Source organism: Mytilus californianus, unplaced genomic scaffold (genome assembly GCF_021869535.1).
Source record: "Mytilus californianus isolate M0D057914Y unplaced genomic scaffold, xbMytCali1.0.p SCAF_1, whole genome shotgun sequence".
NCBI lineage: Eukaryota > Metazoa > Mollusca > Bivalvia > Mytilida > Mytilidae > Mytilus > Mytilus californianus.
In genome coordinates, this window is record NW_026262581.1 from 85,111,498 (window position 1) to 85,127,840 (window position 16,343).

Sequence of the window (16,343 nt, forward strand, 5' to 3'; positions counted from 1 at the left end):
GTAATAAATAGAACACATTTTATAAAATTTATGTCGTGTGAAGATAAAGATAATGGGAAACGGTATTTTCGAGCTGCTTTCTGCTTGCATTTACTATTTCATGTATGTTACAGCTAACTGATATTATCATTAAATGAAACTTTACCTAATTTATTTGCCACATGATAAGGCACCAAACAGTCGTTTTTTGAACGTATTTATGGGCTTGGTTTTTTTTTTTTATCTCGGGACAACTTGAAAACATTGCAAAAATTAATTAACAAAAAGATCTATCGAATAAAAAATCCGATTCAAAACCAAACAATGCATTTTTCAAGACATTTAATCAAACATTTTACTTCCAAAAGTCCTCCCTCTCCCAAATGAAAAAGATCGGTGCAAAACAAAGAAAAATCCAGCATAATATATTTAGTATTCAACTGTGAAAGATATTCTGTAGTCGTAAATTTTACGAGATTCATTTGTCATTTAAAGAAGATGTATACAAGTAAGATAAAATGGGAATGCATGAAAATATTGTGTATGAAAGTTTTCTTTTTTGTCGATGTGATAGATGATTTACAATTAGGATTATAACACGATATTGACTGCTGTACCCCAATGTTTTTGATATTTTACTTACTATGTCTGCTTGTTTTGCTCACACTTTGTTATCAATATAATTGCATTTTATGCGACTGTCATACAAGTTGCCATTTTTTGTCGATTGAAATTAATATATTTTCGCCATGTGCGTGAATGATCGTTTGATGTGTTTGAGCTTTTGATTTTGCCGTTTGATAAGGGACTTTCCTTTTTGAATTTTCCACGGAGTTCAGTATTTTTGTGATTTTACTTTTTGTAAAAGAGGCCATATATTTCCAACTAGAGTCATAAAGTCAATCTTTACTAAATCTCACGATGTCTTTTATAAATAACGATGAGATAGATAAAAACATATATTGTTTTGGATGTTCTTCGTCGCAAAAAGATACCTCAAATTTCACCTGTATTTGTTTAACTTGCAAGGTCGATATCTAAAACTTGCAGAATCCTACTTGAAACTGATTGTTAAAAAGTTTTTATTGTATTCGTAACTATTGATTCACAATCTAATTATTAAAGTTCCATAAAATCAAACTGTTGCTGTTGAAGGCATATTTTGATACAAATAAAGGCAATGTCTCACAACAGTAGTATACCGCTGTTCGAAATTCATAAATCGATTGAGAAAAAAAAAAACAAATCCGGGTTACAAACTAAAACTGAGGGAAACACATTAAATATAAGAGGAGAACTACGACACAACAGAAACACAACATTAAAATGTAACACACACAGAAACGAACTATAATATAACAATGGCCATTTTCCTGACTTGGTACAGGACATTTTAAGAAAAAAATGGTGGGTTGAACCTGGTTTTGTGGCTAGCCAAACCTCCCGCTTTTAAGGCAATGTTAAATATAACATCAAAATGACAACATTGCATGACAGGACTACAATACAAATAAATGGGAGAACATATAGGACAGAGAAACATACGAATAATAGCTTACAAAAGGTACCAGGTTTAAAATTTAATACGCAAGACGCGCGTTTCGTCCACACAAGACTAACCAGTGACGCTCAGATCAAAAAAGTTCGAAAGCCAAAACAAGTACAAAGTTGAAGAGCATTGAGGACCAAAAGTTCCAAAAAGTTGTGCCAAATACGGCTAAGGTTATATGTCTGGGATAAGAAAATCCTTAGTATTTAGAATAATTCATACTTTTGCAAACAGTAAATTTATAAAAAAAAAATGACTATATAATAGATATACATGATAACACCGAAGTGTTGACTAACTACAGAATAAAAACGGATACATAAAACAACATAAACCAGCACATAAAAATTCACAGCCGAGTTAGCCAAAGAAATCAACGCAAAAAAAAGGTGACGTCACATTTCAATTTCTGAAATTTCCCCAAAATAGAATTAGGATAGAATTCAAGATTTGGTTTAAAAGACTCATATTACATTTATTCATAACAATGAAAATTACAATACTAATTAATATAAAATGTGGTAGTAATTAGATAATTAATAGTATTATCTAGCTTTGTCGGTGTTTCTTCTAAATCAAACTGTAAACCAAATATATCGTATAAATTTAGTAGACCCAAACTAAAATCTAATAAATGAACTGGGTGATTAATTATCTTTATCATAACACACGAATACAACTGAAAAAAATAAGATTTACAACTACAAACGATAAGACATTTGACAAAATCCGATGAGAATAACAAATATAACATCAAAACTAAATACATGAATTTTGGATAGAAAAGTACCGTGACACGTCTTATAGCAATGCGATTTCACACTGAGCAAAACAGTCACAATAGGGAATAAGTCACGTTCGGTAATTAAAAGATCAGACGACGTAATGTCAAACCACAATCTAACACGTGGTAAAAATGTCTTTAGTTAGTTTGGACAAAGACACATCATATGGATCGACCAATTCTTGATGGTGTCCGTAAAATTTACGGAGTGTCATTTTTAATCTGTCCTCCTCATAACTTTGTTGGAGCAGTTTCTGCGTTAGGAGCACACTCCTGTATATGAAGTCCGTATAGTGTGAACATGCACGAGCATAACGTATCAACTGAGATATGTAAACACCATACGAAGGGGCAGAGGGTATGTTACTGCTGAGAAATGGGAAATTGATAATTGGGAAATTGACATCGTCCCGTTATCATAGATTTTCGTGTGAAGTTGTCCATCTGTGTCAATATTGAGGAAAAGATCAAGGTATGAAGCAGTCCTTCTAGTATCAGTAGTATCCTTAATTTCAAGTTCACTGGGATATATGAGATGTAAGTATTGGCTGAAATATGGGTTATTCAATGATAGGACATCATCAATATATCGGAAAGTAAAATTAAAGAATTTTGCAAGGTGCTTTTTCTTTTTGTCTTTTAGAAGGTTCTGAATGAATTCTGCTTCATACGAGTACAAAAACAAATCGGCCAGTAGGGGTGCACAATAAGTACTCATTGAAATACCGACTGTCTGTTGAATATATAAATCCTCCAAACTCAACAAATATATTGTCGATCAAAAAGTCCAGCATTTTGATAATATCATCTTCAGTATATTTTCTGGTAGATTCAGTGTGGTTCTTCACAAAATATGAATTATTGTGACCCAAAACAAGAAATTTGTATCTACGATTCCCATTTTTATAGAAAAAGCTCTGTTTAATGAGATGGTGAAGTCGATCTTTCAACTGAGCATGGGGAATAGTAGTGTAAAGCTTAGAAAAATCAAAAGTCTTTATGTTGCTGCAAAATTGCAAAGATTGTGATCGAAGATTAAGCAGTAGATCTTTCGAATTTTTGAGAATCCACATCTGCTTAACACCACTGGTAGAATATATCTCATCACAATATTTTTGAAGCCCATCTTTAACTGTAGAAAGAATAGTAGTCAGTACTTTAGAAAGATGTTTAGTCGAACATTTTGATGACCCAGCTATGTAACGTTCTTTATATGGAGTTTTGTGAAGTTTTGGTATCCAGTATAATGATGGTAAATTTTCTTCGTTTTCTTTGATGTTGATACGAAAAGAAAGAAGGACAGATTTGTGATTTTGTAAAATTTCGTCCTTGGTAAATGATGTTAAAGAATATGTAGGATTACCAGTAGTTCTATTTATTCCAAGCTCTGTTGTGAGACATTGCAAATAATGGTTTTTACATATGAAGACAATATTATTGGAGGCTTTATCTGCTGGAACAACGACATATTTGTCATGCAAAGAGAATAAAGCATCCACAACATCCGGATTCTTGAAAGGGTTAGTAACTCTTGTGTTCATAGTACATCGTAGTTTTTTGAATGCGCTTCTGAATGCATGATCGAATAGCTTAGATCCATTCAGACAAAATGTCCAGTTCTGGTTCGTCTGGTTCGCGCTTTACCCATGTTCTTGCATAGTCCTCAACTGCATCCATCAGTAACCTGAAGTTCTTTTTCCAGTTGATGGGCTGGGGAATTCTATATTTTGGTCCCTTGGCTAACAACTGTCTTAGTTGTTCCTTGGTAACGATGCCAAGGTCGCCAGTAATAACATGACCAGCTGGACTATAATTGTATTGCGACGATGTACATGAGCAATCCGGAGGCTTGGATTTCACATCACAAAACTGCAAATATTACATGTGTTTGCAAAATTTTGCGTTGCTAACCAAATTTTATTTTATTTGAATCCGAAAAACATCATATTATAAACCTTCTTCATCATTGTGATTTAGTAATAATTATGAACTTTTTAACTTATTCTTTGAATAAAGAAAGTCTGTGGTGTAATGTATAACGCACAAAAATATGTTTAAATCGCATCCGTCAAAATGATAAAGAGGTGTATACCTACATAGTGATGATATATTTCCAATTTCAGTATTCTTAGTATCATGCAGAAGACTAAAGAACAAAAATATTACATAAGCCAAATTATTTCATCTGTGTTCCTTCTGCATAAATTTATTGTTGATGTCATAATAAATATACATTAAAATTGCTCTTAAAGAAAATACAAAATCTACATATTTATTTCAAGTGGTCTCCAATGCCGCTTTCCGATGTCAGATCATTGGAAAATGTGCATTAAAACAATGAAAGATTCTGATAACATCACTATTTGCTATGCACAATTCTGAGTGCACAGTTTTCTGTTTTATGATCATATTAATTTGATGCACACATGTATTTTGCGGCCTCTGCTCTCTGTGCATTAATTTTACTGTAAATCACTACAAGGTTGACTTACCGGACAACAGCGACTTGTGATTTTTTTTTCACAAAAGATGAAATTAATCGTAGTTTCACAAACACAGCCTAAATTAAATGTGCAGGTATTAGACATGTCGATTCATAAACGTTGACGACTCTTTTCCAGCAGTATCTAACAGTTCAATCTCCCCAGTCCAGTAGTGATTTGTGCAATAAAGGAAATACGATATTTTCCTCACCCTAGAAAAGAAATTTTAATTTCTTACAAAATGTATCATTGAATTCATCTCTCACACAATGAAAATGCTAAAATAATGATAAATGTTTTGAATATTGAAAAGAACCAAATTTTCCCCGTTTCCATTCCCAATGTTATATTGTATCTAGCAATTTGCATATCTTATCAAATTTAATGGAGGTTTTTCTGCACCACTCGGTAGATGGATATTTCATTATCTCAATTTTCTTTCAGCGCTATTCCAAAACATTAAAATATGACGACCCTGGGAATAAATCATCGATATATAGAATGTGTTTGCGAGTTACAATTGTCTTGCCAGCATGAAAATTATATAACCGGAAGAAAAGTGACGTTAGGAACTTTTACTATAATTCGCAATGTGCTTTATATGAACTCTCGGTTTAGATTGAATATTTCTTGTTTTAAATGTTTCTTTATATCTCAAATGCCGAAATAGATTATAGATTTACTATTTTTCAACTTAACCCGATAGCAGTTACAAGTGCGAAAGATAATACATGTATTTTACACTCAACTCCAATAGAAGCAATTATCGCTATTTTACGAAGTTTGCCGGAGGAAAATAATCCGATTATCCCACAATGAATTACATAAGATTGGACAATAATAATTCATATTTTATCAGAACACTTAGTAACGTTTTTAAGATTGTTAACTTTGAATGTATTATAATTGTTTTGGAAACTGCTGCTTGGGAGTCTTCCCCTAGCTTTCAAGCTGTAAACTTGTGTGCATAAATTTGTATATATTGTATACGGTCTTGCTTTTTAAATCAGCCACAGTGTCGATTATAGACCAATAAACTTTAAGGTAACCCGTAGGAATTTACGGGGTTGTAATTACCCCAAAAAAACAGAACACTCCAGTGGCCCACGTGTTTAAAATAAGTTAATCAATTTTAAATTTCTTGAAGAAGACGAATTAATTACAGAAGGGGAAGTTGAAAAAAAAAAGTCTAACAAATAGAAACAATATCGATTTATAAAAACCTTTTTTTTCAAATATGATTTTATGATTTTTATCTAAAGTTAAAACAAATGGTTCATTCGTAAATAAACCTCCTTTACCTATTTAGATAGGGGTTGTTGTGTAAAAGTAAACAAATAAATTTCCAAATGACACAATTAAGATATTATTTCTCGTGAGATTGTATTTTTTAATCATTTATGTAGACAGAAGAAATGAATTGAATATTTGTTTATTTCTTACCACAAAGCCAAAAAATAAACAATAACATATACATAATTGAGTTTGAATCAAGTTGAAATGAAAGCAAATATTCTGCATATATAATATCTTTATGCAAATAGTACATACCTCAATCCCTCAAACCGTCATTTCTCTGTGGACTCTACATTGCTTAAAGTCGGTGCGACTTTATCCACCAGCATCATCTGTCCACAAACAAAAGCTCGATTACATGCTTCAAGACGGTGCACATATTCCTCAATATGAGATAGAGCTAGTTTCGACCTTGGAGTCTAATTTTCAAAATGACTCCATTGATGATCTAATTACTACTACGCAGTTGCAAAATCTTCGTTCCCGTGAAAATTAATAGTCATTAAAATTTCAAACAATATCAAAGTCTCTTCCGTTGATTTAAGCCAGGTGTCTGACGGGCTTCGATAGCGACAAGATAATATGTCAATGTATTCAAGTGAATTTAAGTTCTGTGGTACATTCTATATTTGGGTTTAAAATTAATCTATTCTTTGAAGTACCGGATAAGCACCCATCCCTATTAATTAAGACAGTCCGTGCTTGACCCATGACATTGGATATTTATGCATTTCATTGGCTATTTTCTAGAAAAATCCAGACGATCTAGTAACCTATTTCAATTCACGTGTCTGTAGACGAATTTGTTTTAGAATATTTTTGTTTGATTTTAATTACTTTAAATTCAAATAAACTGAACTATAAAACAGACAGGGTTGATAGGACCTTTTTCGGCGTCGGGTTGGGCCTTTTTTTTTGCGAGAATTCGGTATTTACACTTATTTGGACTCGGGAATGAATGATTAATTTTTACGGATTCGGGAAAGAGTGCTTTATGTTTTGGGGTAATTTTGGTAATCAGCATTTTTTTCCAGGGAATTCGGGATGATAAGCCTTCTTATCTTAACAGACAATGTTGAGAGAAAACAAATAATTCTGTCTGAGATTTTTAATTTGTTAAATATTTTCAGTACTTATAAAATCCCAAAACTTGCAGATCTTTGTATTCCTTAAAGTGGATTGTCTGAAAAAAAAAAGGGAGAGTAGACCGACATTTCACACTTTTTCTACAATTTCATGTTCAACGTTACCAAATTGTCTATTACTGAACCAATTAGAGTTATAAATATATGTACTATACTATGTAAACTTTTTTTTCAAATATCAAATACAAGTTTCCAACCAAGATTCTTAATATATTCATTTGGAATATGCTTTCCTCATATTGACATCTATATGAAGTCAGTTCATAGGACATTAGTTTTATGTAGGAGTGACAATCTATCACTATTATCCAATCAACTTTCCTTTATGACAATGATTGATGTGTCATTGTAGTTCAAACAATATTATTCATATAATGACGTTGTAATAGTTTTAGAACACAGTTAAATCAACATCAAAATGTAATGTACTTTATTGTGGAAGCTGTGGACCACTGGTTCAATAACAATTGATTTCGACAATTTGCTTTGTAACCACGGTCATGATGATGAGTGTATTTCCGGTTGAAAGAGAAAGTAAGCTACGATTAGTTCTTACAAGATAAACAGCTTATTATTGCTGGCACATAATATATGAATATTAGGGTTTTTTTTAGGTTTATTGATAAAGTATGTCATATGACGATGTCATCACAGTGTCAAAAAGTAAAACAAAATTATAAAGAAAACAAAATTGATATAGGTTACCCCTGGTCACCTATACATATATTGACTTTGGTTACCAACGGTCACCTAACACATATATTGACCAAGTTTTCCTTTTGTTATCACCTTACATATATTGGATATGTTCACCTTAAACAGATGTTGACTTTGGTTACACAGGTACTGACAATGTACGGATTTGATTCTCTTTATACAAGTATTGACTGTTGTTCCCTTTCTTCTCTTTACACAGATATTGACTTTGGTTACCTATGGTCAACTCACTTCCTCAAATGTTGATTTTGGTTACCTCTGGTCACCTAACAAAGATGTTCACTTTGGTTACCTCTTGTCATCTTATTCAAATATTCACTTTTGATACATATTGTCACCTTACACAGATAATAACTTAAGTAACCAATGGTCACCTTACACAGATATTAACTTTGGTTTCCTATGGTCACCTTACACGGATAATAACTTTAGTAACCTATGGTCACCTTACACAGATATAAACTTTGGTTACCTCTGGTCATCTAACACAGATATTAACTTGTGTTACCTGTGATCACCATACACATGCATATATTGACTTTGGTTTCTTATGGTCACCATTAACAGATATCTACTTAGGTTATTCTTTTCACATTACATAGATATTGACTTTGATTACCTCTGGTCACCTAACACAGATATTGCACTGTAATTTTGGTTTCCTCTGGTTACCTTACACAGATCTTAATTTTTACTACCTCGTATCCCTTTACACATCTGTTACTCCGACATATAAACTGACTTTGGTTACCTCTGGTCACCTTACATAGATATTGTACTGTAATTTTGATTTGCTCTTGTCACCTTACAAAGATCTTTACTTTGGCTACCTCGTGTCTCTTTAGACATATATTGACTTTCATCGTGGTCACCTAACTCACATAATGACTGGTTACCACAGGTCAACTTACCCAGATATTGACTTTGTTACTTATGGTCATCTAACACATATATTGACTAAGGTTACATCTGGTCACCTTACACACATATTGACTTTGGTTACTTCTGGTCACTTTACACATATAATGACTATGGTTGCTTCTGGTCATCTTACAAATAGTTTTGCTATGGCTACCTCGTGTCTTTTTACACACGTATCAACTTTGTTTCATCATGGTCACCCTACTCAGTTAATGACTTGTTACTCTTATAACCAAAAACAGATATTGACTTTGGTTATCTCTGGTCAACTTACACAGATATTGACTATGGTTACATCTGGTCACCTTACACAGATATTGACTTTGGTTACCTCTGGTTACCTAATACAGGTATTGACTATGGTTACCTCTGGTAACCTTACAAAAATTTTTACTGTGGCTACCTCGTGTCTCTGTACACACATATCAACTTTGGTCTATCATGGTCAACCTACTCGGATAATGAAAGGTTACTGTGTTAACATAACACAAATATTAAATTAGGTGACCTCTGATTCCTTACTCATATATTCAATTTGGTTACCTCTGGTCACCTAAAACAGATATTGACCGTGGTTACCTCTGTTCACCTTACACTGATTTTCTGTTCACGGTACACATATAATTAATTTGGTTAACTCAGATCATCTAAAACATATATTGATTCTGATTACCTCTGGTCAACGAAGACATGAAGGATGTGAATTACATATGATTTCGACTAAATAAAAAATTAACATAGAAATATATAGATACTAGCAATCTCAAAGGATGAAATTTGAAGTAAAAAATAACTGCTTGTATTTAAATATTTATACATTGACAAAAACAAAATGATAAATCATAACAAAAAAAAATTGTTAGCCTATATATTTCAATATATTGGTAACAGGATATAACTAAGGAATCAGTCCGAGTACCAATTAGGGAAAATGTGTATGATAAGAAGATGAAATGTGCAATTTTCAGACGATGGATGCCAAAGGATGAAAATATCTCACAATGCGAAATAGGCCGAAAGGAGAGATAACATCTTCGACGGAAGTCCATAAAAGTATTTACACGTCTTAATTCTTTTCATTCCAGTGAGATGTTGTTGAGGTACGTTCCACTTACAACACATAGAAAATTTCGGATTGTTATTAAACAGAAAGTTTAAGTCATAGCTAAAATTAATATACATTTCTTCCTAGGCTATGTATATTTCCATGCAATCTCCATCACTTTTTTATCAATAAGAACTGTCAAATACTACCTTTAACGTGCCTTTTTGGATATCTGTGGTATATCTTTGGCAATGACAGTTGAGGGGGAAATATTCAACGTTGTGTTATGCGCACATTGCAACGATCTGTGCACAAGGTTTAAATTTGTGAACTCAAGTTTCAAAGTTGTGTGCAACCAATTTGATGTGTACCGATGGAGATTTTTAGTCATGGAGAACAGGGTTTATTTATTAGCTATAATCTGGCTTTAAATTAGCTTGTTGCTTCTGTGCTTTTTTGTTATTTTTATGTGTTATAAGTACCCATCTGATGTGTTAAGCCCTCTGTAAATGATTTTAAAGCTTGTGTTTCTGATAAGTTGTTACACCATTGTCCTTGATAAAGGGAGGGTTGAGCGCTTGCAAACATGTTAAACCCCGCCAAATGTGCCTGTAACAACCAAGTGGGGTCGTTGGTTGCAGTCTTCCAGATTTGTGTTTGTTCAGGTTTGAAGGCCATGCGGGAACATGTTATTACTCATATCTTTTTCCTATACGTGTAAGTCATGTATGAAAAGGAAGTCTAGATCAGTAATTTTATCTTGTCAAATTTATTAGAAACAAACTAGATTTCAAGGGAAAAATTAAAGAGTAGTTAAATGATTTATTTCGTAAATCCAGATGAAAAGCCCAATCAAACGAATCTTTGCGCTCCATGCGGAGCACCAAACGAATAATCGATCTTGTGATTCCTGCATCGAAAGAACTTATACCAAGGAGAAGTCTCTAGTGAGATTCAGATCATATTAAAAAGAGCAAAAGTCCAATGTTGTGTAAAATGTTAAAATTATTCACTTGGAAATGTTTTAAAATATTTTTTATTTTTTGATAAGCATGTTATTTTGATGAACGTAACCATTTTAAGGGCATTTAATAGCTTAAATAAACTATTTTAATCAAATATGTTTTCATCCGATATTAAACTGAAAATGCTTCCTTTTTTAAATAATGTTTTTATGAGATTTTTTGAAACGCTAAATATACAGTTAAATTGATGTCCAAATTTAAAAAAAAAAATGTCACAAATCCGATTGAATAAAAATATTTGCCCAGTTCTATTGATTCTGCAACGTTATATTCGAAATAAGATTTTCTTATACCTGTCTTATATATAGTTTAATTTTTATGAGTTAATCATACAACCTTTTGTACTTACAATGTATACTTTTAGATGTTTGAAGTTTTGGTTTGTAATTTAAGTCTAAATGGCCAGTCAGAATAGTTGGATGTCAAGTGAAGTTTCATTAATTTACTAAATAAATATATGTTACCATCACAAATATATAAGGCAAACATCTGCGATAATAGATACATATTCTATAAAGAGCTAGGTTGAACTGAAGTTTTTTTTTTCTTTGATACTACCCCTTCATCTCACCTTTTAACTGTAGGTGTCATTAGCATGAGTCAGTGTTGAGAGTTATAAAAAGGTTTAGTAGGAACAGTGTTTTGTTTTAGATATAAACGATATTCATTATGATCTACTATGTAAGGAGTGATGCCCTTGGCAAAATGTTAGAAATCCAAAACCTTTACAAACGTTGAAAAGCTGAAAACAACGATGAACTCCTGAAGGTTATTGGTGCATGTTTTTTTTTTATCGCCATGCTTTTTGGTTATCTGATAGACAAACGTGCGGGAAGTCGTATTCTACATCGATGCGTAATTCATATGCTTGTGATGTTTTATGAAAAATACCGAAAAGAATGAAAACTGGACGGCAGTTTTAAGTGCCACAGTGGTAAAGACTCAACTCGACACTTCTACCATTATGATATACCTATTGCAACCTTTAAATATATGATGAGCTTTATCAGATAAGATCGTTGATAATGTATAACGTAAAGTGCAATAGATAACTATTTGTCTGTACTGAACATTAGCAACAAGCTTCTCTGAAAAAGCTCATCATATCATGACATATTTTGTAGACCTGAACACAACATGATTGTTTTTAATTATTACCATGATTGAGTTATCAGCAAAAAAGGTTTATATACTTTAGTAAGCCTTCTTATAGACAAACACGTAACGAATTGATAAAACACTTTAAATAACATCAACAAAATTTATTGTCCAATCTGGGAACTCCATGAGTAATAACACAGAAGTTGATTAATACAATAACCGTTTGCGCCTCATATTTCAGAGATAATAATTATTTACGATGGCAAAACATCATATCCATATACTGTAGTTCATATTTGTATTCGCTTCTCACCTTATAACCCAAAAAAGAATTTACTGAAACATTTTAAGAATTTTGATCATGTCGTGTAGGTATGATTGGAACATTATCTGTGTTCCTTACTTAATGTTCATTCATTCTTTTCACATTGACATGAATCTTCCCAAACAACTCGAATAGAAAGAACCTTTATTAAATGTGCCAAGATATAACGATATCTAATGACAAAAGTTAATTTGTCAAAAAATCCACGCAATAACACATATCTGCTACTAGACTGGGACTGATAATAAAACCTGACAAATAACCTTCTACTTTCAAATGAATGAATATTTTCTAGATTAAATGTTTATCATTGTATTAATGAAAAAATATATTTACTACAAATCATAAAATCTAATACTTCATAAATAATCAAAAACTATTCGAGAAAATAGTACACGCAATAAATACATAAATTAAAATCTTGTTTTCATAAATAAATGTTTAACCTATTGAATAAGTGATAAAACCTTTTTTTCTATTATTTGGTACATAAATATCAAGATATCCAGCACTAGCATTATATTATTAGATGTATAAAATATACATCATACTTTGTAAAATTCACTTTTGCAATTTCATAACATTGGTATGGAGATTGTTTTGATACTACAAACAAAGAACATCCTACTACCGGCCGATATTAGCCCTCTCAGTTTAATTGACATGCATTATATTTAATGTGTATTGATAAAACAAGCTATTCATAAAGTCTAAAAACAACCCCAAAGCATGCATAGGAAAATATGACAAGAATACATAATCAATACACGAAGTACAAACAGTATATCAAAAACAAAGATACATATATATCAAATCTTGCCAATATAGCATTTTGATTTCTCCTTTCATTGTCCTAATAAGTACATAATTTTTTTTCATAAGCAATGAGTTTTATCAGTGCTTGCTAATGTGGATGTACAGTCTTTTTAGAAAATCTTTGTGAATAAAAATATCACTTTATGAATTTTGGAGCAAAAAATAAGGCAATGTATCAATATATCTAGAAAGGTTGAACGTACTTACATGCATTAAACATTCTATAATTGTTTATACACAGTACAACTGAGCAATTGGATTTTAGCACAAAATTATATAAGCATCGTTAAAGTCCTTTCATAACGAATTATCATATAATTGCGTCTATTATCCTCCTTACAAAATGTTATATTAGCTCATATATTCAACATGTACAAAAAGTTATTTTCAATCGTTATTGAACTGTATAGATATTGCTGCCCATCGACTAGTATCATCAGCTCAGTAGTCAGTGCTTCGGTAATGACAAGATTTGTAACGTTTCTTTTATTAATTGTCCGTTTATAGATTTAGAAATTAGTAAGCAGATAATCTTTTAACTCTCTCAGGCAAAAGTTAACCTTTAATGTATTTTGCTATCATTTTAGATCCTTTTTAGTCACATAGTTACTTGAGTATTTCGGTATTTTACATCATTGGCTTTCAAATTTTTTGCTTTTAGTGTTCCTGATAAAAGTTAATTAAAAAAAACCTCTTCGAACGAAAAAAATATAAATGTTGTGTAGCACTCGGTAGGTACCGCTGCTGGTGGACAATGGGTCCCCGAGAGTATAACCAGCTCAGTATTCAGTGATTATGTAATGACAGGATTTATAACATAACTTTCTTAAATTATCCGTTTAGATATATTTGAAATTATTGAGAAACTAAAGTTCCAAATCGTTCAAGCAAAATTGATCTTAGATGGATTTTGCTATTATGTGAGGCACCTTTTGGTCATATAGCTCATCACGTATGTCGATACTTATACTTTATTGGCTTTCAAATGTTTGGCTTTGGTTGTTCTTGATGAAGCTCAATTCAGAAAAGCTCGTCGGACGTATAAAAAGTGTTAAGCATTATTAATCTAATCTAAACATTAATCAATGGATATTGAATAATATGTTAAAGTCTATAAGTTACTTTCAGATACACGCAAGTTAACGTTCATGCTGTTTTATCTAGACTGTGTGTTTGACTTGAACGATATATTGTTAAGCTAGAAAAGAGGGAGTATTGTGTGCACGTACAACTGGTTAAATTCAACCACATTTCGTTTCTTCAAAAAGTGCGACTATCAGGACCTTGTGTTGTTCCTTGTTCTATATTATTTGTTTGTGTTTGTTTGTTTGTTTGTTTGTAAATAAAGTCTATGGTTGGTGTTTACAGCATGCAAATAATTTCACTAACTTCTAAATCTTGAAAGTAATTTTGTTTAGACAACGTATTAATATATTAAATATTTCCAGCAAATTTTTATGTTTTACAGTATTTTTATTGCCACTTACATTTTGAAAAGATTTTCCTCCAAATTTACTATATAAATATTGTTCTTTAAAATGTATCTCAACATTAAGTGAAACGGTCCGATGATTAAAATGCTTTTCAAAAATGAAGATCAGATTTCATTTTGCAGATTTTTCTTCAACATTAATAGTTATTATTACATTGGTTGCAATGAATTACCGTGATTTCCTAGTGAAATAAAAACCAATAATTTCACATGTAAAATAAATCCGATAATTTAACTACTCTGACGTCACTCAAATATGGGCGTGGTCAATACAATGTCGATGATGTTGCATAAACACAATTGAGAAGGTGTAGAAAAAGATATAATGCCTTTCATTTTCTACTTTATTATCATTAAAAAGTCAATATTCAATGTAACAATAGAATTAAAAGAACTAAACTAAGAATTAAAATATCGAAAAATATTCAACTCTCTACCAAACAACACTTATAGTTAGGGCATGCGCTACGCGCATTCGTGAATTAATGTGTTGTTCCGTCACTCAATGAATTTTTTTTTTTTTTTTATTAGTTATTTTATGATAAATTTAAGAAATAATTCCTTCATGCCATGCTCTATGCTCATTTCAACTTGGTAGGCAATATATTTGTCGATATTTTACACTGAGCGTAAGCGAGTTGTAAAATATGGTCAAATATAATGCCTACCCATGTGAAAATGAGCATAGGGCATGGCATGAATGAATTATTTCGATTATAATAAGACCAATACGGTATTTATATAGGTCGAAAAAAGTAAAACAATAAAAATACCGAACTCCAAGAAAAATTCAAAACGGAAAGTCCCTTAACAATTGGCAAAATCAAAAGCTCAAATACATCAAACGAATGGAAAACAACTGTCATATTCTTGACTTGGTACGGGAATTTTCTTATGTAGCAAATGGTGGATTAACCCTGGTTTTACAGCTAGCTAAACTTCTCACTTGTATGGAGGTCGCATCAAATTTTATTGACAACAATGTGTGATCAAAACAAACAAACATGGAACCTGTTGTTCAGTGGTTGTCGTTTGTTGATGTGGTTCATGAGTGTTTCTCGTTTCTCGTTTTTATATAGATTAGACCGTTGGTTTTCCTGTTTGAATTGTTTTATACTAGTCATTTTTTGGGCCCTTTATAGCTTGCTGTTCGGTGTGAGCCAAGGCTTCGTGTTGAAGGCCGTACTTTGACCTATAATTGTTTACTTTTTACACATTGTTACTAGGATGGAGAATTGTCTCATTGGCACCATATCACATCTTCTTATTTCTATATAATAGGTAAAAATGTCAAAAATAGTGGTACAGCAGTCAACATTATGTTATAATCTCAATCACTATAAAAACAAACAAATATTTCAATAAAAGAAAATGGCATATAGACAAAGCACATACGCAACATTGAAACTCAAGAATACAAAAAATAACCATAGCACCATAACACAATGGCTGGGTGTATAAATACAGAGCCACGACAAAAGGATATTACCAAAAATGGACTAAACTGTAAAGTTTAATAATTTACAAAGACAAATAAAAGAACACTGTAACACGTAATTGAGATGATGAACAACGTCAGTACCTAGAATCTATACTTCAAGACCATCATGTATTTATTGTAAAGTTGATACGGACTATTTTTCAACAAGGTCTTGGTATCTTCCG

General features: G+C 31.8%; 1 protein-coding gene across 4 annotated transcripts in view; it reads right to left on the reverse strand.

Annotated features, from left to right (window-relative positions):
• Positions 1 to 14,741, reverse strand: part of LOC127725301 (uncharacterized) — a 62,927-nt gene extending 48,186 nt beyond the window's left edge. The window contains exon 1 of one of the 4 annotated variants that reach the window (XM_052232238.1): positions 14,674 to 14,741. The gene's annotated coding sequence lies outside the window, so the exon portion shown is untranslated. Of the gene's footprint in view, positions 1 to 4,804; positions 5,541 to 14,673 lie in introns of those variants that run through there. The other 3 variants (XM_052232243.1, XM_052232230.1, XM_052232249.1) reach the window with 3 other exon arrangements.
• Between the last annotated feature and the right edge of the window lie 1,602 nt (positions 14,742 to 16,343).